The 4,230-nt window shown below is 45.0% G+C and overlaps 1 pseudogene; it reads left to right on the top strand.

Annotated features, from left to right (window-relative positions):
* Positions 1–1,104: 1,104 nt before the first annotated feature.
* LOC116889784 lies at positions 1,105–1,801 on the top strand (annotated as a pseudogene).
* Positions 1,802–4,230: the final 2,429 nt, after the last annotated feature.

Here is a 4,230-nt window from a genome sequence, read left to right as displayed (position 1 = left end):
GGATCTGATCTCGACCCCAGTGCACTAGTTTGCTATCGATAAACCTCATGTAATTACAACAAGGACGGTCTTGTGTGAGTTCTTGGGGGGTTGCATCATCCCGAGACTTGAGTGAGGGTCTCCCCACTCCGGGGGTCTTTCACTATAAAAGAAAAAGGCATTCACGGTTATCAACATGGGCTATCATTTTCTAAAATTAAATTTAGACCGAAGACTAAACGCATGTGGGACAGGCATATTTATGCACTCCCGCACCTCTAAGGCTTGGGAGCCTGAGAGGGAGAATCACAACTTGAGGCCAGCCAGTGCTTCTGAAGTCACCACACCTTGCCGTGAAACCAAAAGACCCAAATTAGATCCTTATAACCCACATGGAGAGGTAAAGAACTTACTCTCACAAACTGTCCATGAAATGCACATACATACACACTAAATGAATGGGGCTTTTGTGTGGTTTAAGAATCTTAGTGATGAGAGCTGCGCCGGCGTCCGGGTCTGAGTAGGTGGTGGCCTTGGGAAGATGGCTCCTTCACCTACCAAGCGAAAGGACTGCTCTAATTAGAAGTCCAGGATCGTCTAAAAGATAAAGGGCCACTAAAGTGTAAATGCATGGCGTCCCCACCAACAAACGACATGCGGCAACAGGGGATTCTTCTCGCAGAACAAGCCTTTGTGGTACAGCTCTCTTGAACAGGACCACTGCGGCAAAGTGGCTGCGCCTTATATACAACAGTATGATAATAATCTCTCAAGGTTGGTGGGGCTGAATCACCCACTATCACCCCACTACCCCCTCCTCCAGGGATTGGCGAAGAATGAATCACCTCACTAGCATGGTACCGCTATATTAGCATATTAATGGCCAACTGGCCAGATGCAAAAACCGCACATGTGCAGTACCGTTGTTCACCACTGGAGGCACCCTACATCATTATCATTGCATCGTCGCCCCTAACAAGGGACAAGCCTGCACATGCTTGGTAAGTTGTGGACATCCAGGCAGGCTGGATAGGCGCCATCTTTGTTCGCCAGCGCCGCTCCTACACTAAGAGTCCAGTGAGAAGGACTGTGGAAGATGAACACAGTGTATCAATCGGGCTGTAGCACCAGGTCTGAAGTCTGCTCGACCTCAGCTCGGGCTCAGCAGCACCAGCACAGGCTCAAAGGCAGTGGCTCTGGCTTCGTCCTCTGCATCAACCCGCTCAGGGAAGCTCCAGCATCCGAGCTCCAGTTCCAGCATCTCCTCCAGCTCCCAAGCCCCTTCTTGAACATGACAACAGGCAGCGTTCCCGCTCCAAATCCAAACCACCTAAAAGAGATGAAAAAGAGGAAAAGGCGGAGCCCTTCACCTAAACCCACCAAAGTGCACATTGGGAGGCTCACCAGGAATGTGACCAAGGATCACATCATGGAAATATTTTCTACTTATAGGAAAATTAAAATGATTGACATGCCTGTAGAAAGGATGCATCCTCATCTATCCAAAGGCTATGCGTATGTGGAATTTGAGAATCCAGATGAAGCAGAGAAAACTGAAACACATGGATGGAGGACAAATTGATGGCCAAAAGATCACTGCTACTACGGTGTTGGCACCTGACCTCGTCCACCTTGGCCGATTCAGCCACCAGGAGAATGCTTCCACCACCTCCCATGTGGTGTAGGTCACCCCCACGGAGGAGGAGGCCTCGATCCCCAAGACACAGGTCCCCTCTGCAAAGGAGGTCTCGATCCCCCAGCCGCTGCCACCACAGGAGCCGATCCAGCTCCAACTCCTCCCGAGAAGCAGGGACATCAATTCGTACATCTGTAACTTATGTTCCCCAGACTCAGTTTTGTCCTTTTCTCTAGCCAAATGAGGATCTGTAAAGAAGGATCCCTTACCAGGGTAGGCTTTGAAGACAGCAGTTGAGATGTTTCCTCTGCATGAGGTTGACATGAAAGGTACTGTTGATTCAAGTGTGCCCGTGAGGTACCCTGTAGTTTCTGTGGCTAGAAAGTTCGCCCCTTCAGTTCTTTTTTTTTTTTTCCTTTTTCTTTTTTTCGGAGCTGGGGACCGAACCCAGGGCCTTGCGTTTGCTAGGCAAGCGCTCTACCACTGAGCTAAATCCCCAACCCCGCCCCTTCAGTTCTTGATAGTCTGCTCGGTAGCAGAGCCAACTGGAACATAGGGCAGCACACCGTTTTCCAGATGACCTAGGACCCGTCAGACAACCTGGTCAACCCTTGCTGTGCCACACCAGTGGAAAGGACCAGGCCTCTGTTCTGTTAGGACTGCCCATGGCCCCTGCTGAGTACCCTTCAACTTCTAGGGTTAAAACCTTTGAAGGATTCCTCCATAAATGGTTGTCTTTTCTGTCCCTCTGTCTCTGTTACTTTCTAAAATTGTTGAACCAGTTCTACAGGGTCCTCATGAAACCTAGCCCACCCCATAGTCACCTGCCATTCATGGTGATGTCGCAGGTTAACCTTGGCAATGTGTGCGTTGCCTCTTTGCTTTTGTTGTACAGTCAGTACTATAAAATCTGTTTTGAGTTTATAACTTTGTAGCATTTTAGATAAGGTTGTGTTTGTACTTGTGTAGAGTGAAAGGACTGTTGAATAAACCGAGGGTTAGAATGCAAAAAAAAAAAAAAAAGAATCTTAGTGATGTGTGTTTTGATCAGATCCTCCCCCACTGCCCGCCTTCCAATTTATCCCCTAACTCCCCCACCACTTTTCCCTCCCAGCTTCACGTGCTCTTTTCCCTTCATCTCACTGCGTCCACTGGGTGCTCCTGTCTGTGCATCCTACATGGCAGCCTCTCGGTGACGCATCCCTAAAGAAAACTGACTCTGCCTCCCCCAGCAGCCACCAATTACCTATAGCTCCTCAGAAAGAGGGAGGGCTTCAGGAGTCTCCCTTATCCATGCTGGGATTTGATTGGCTTGATTTTCTACAGGAATTGTGGTAAATATAATAAATAATTTTTTAAAAAAAAATATGCCCAAGGAAAAATAAGAAGTAACTGAGTATCACAAACGTAATTTTGGAGCATGGAAATAAGAGCTTAAGTTCAGGGTCATAGGCTTACTGGCTTCTTCTTAGCCAATAGGCTAAGATTTTTATGTTTGTGAGAGTAGGAGCAAAAACTCCAAGGACTTCCTATCTATCTACTATTAACTGTTTCTAAAATCAAAACATTTTTTATTCTAAAATAAAAACTAATACATTCTGCCATCTCAACCCCCAGCCAAATCTACATGATTTAAAAAAAAATCCCAGTTAATAAAAAGATTTGTACTATTTTATTTATACCAAAAAGAATACATGCCAATGTTCTGTAGCACAGTAAAATACATATGGCTCACAAAGATTACTATATATTTCAAAATCAGGAGATGATTTTGGATGCTCCAAAGAAAATAAAATTACATGTATCTAAGGTAAGGGATATTCCAGTTACCTCAATGCACATTTGCTGAAATGTCACACTGTCCCCTATAAATAAGTAAAATTAATGTCCGTATATTTAAAATAAATACATATAACACAGAGCAGTGATGCATGCCTATGATCCAAGTATGCAAGAGGATGGCAATTTTCATGACCAGCGTATACTATAGAGTGAGAGACTATCACAAAAGAATAGGATAGGCATGGAGATATAGACCTGCAACCCCAACATTTGGAGGTTGAAGAGAGATTACATGTTAAACGGACACCTAGTTTAAGAGATACTGTCTTTTAAAAAAAAGTAGAAAATCTTTCTATGTGTGTCTCTGTGTTTTTCTCTCTATGTCTCTTTATCTGTGTCTCTGTCTCTACAACCTCCACCCCTTATGTGTGTGGGGTGTGTGTGTGTGTGTGTGTGTGTACACGTGTGTGTGTACATGTGTGCATGTATGTGTGTATATATGTGTGTATGTGTGTATGTCTGTGTATGTGTATGTGTGTGTATGTGTATGTGTATATATGTATGTGTGTATGTGTATGTGTGTGTATGTGTGTATGTGTGTATGTCTGTGTGTGTGTGTCTGTGTGTGTGTGTACGTGTGTGTGTGTGTGTGTGTGTGTGTGTATGTGTGTGTGTGTATGTGTGTGTATGTGTGTGTGTGTGTGTGGGTATGTGTGTGTGTATGTATGTGGGTGTATATGTGTATATGTGTGTGTATGTGTGTGAAGGTGTATGTGTGTATATGGTGTCTATGTGTGTGTGTGTGTGTGTATGTGTGTCTGAATGTGTGTGTG

This window comes from Rattus rattus, unplaced genomic scaffold (genome assembly GCF_011064425.1).
Source record: "Rattus rattus isolate New Zealand unplaced genomic scaffold, Rrattus_CSIRO_v1 flattened_line_152770, whole genome shotgun sequence".
Taxonomy (NCBI): Eukaryota; Metazoa; Chordata; class Mammalia; order Rodentia; family Muridae; genus Rattus; species Rattus rattus.
Note: the sequence above shows the minus strand (reverse complement) of the source record. Positions and strands in the feature narration are given on the sequence as shown.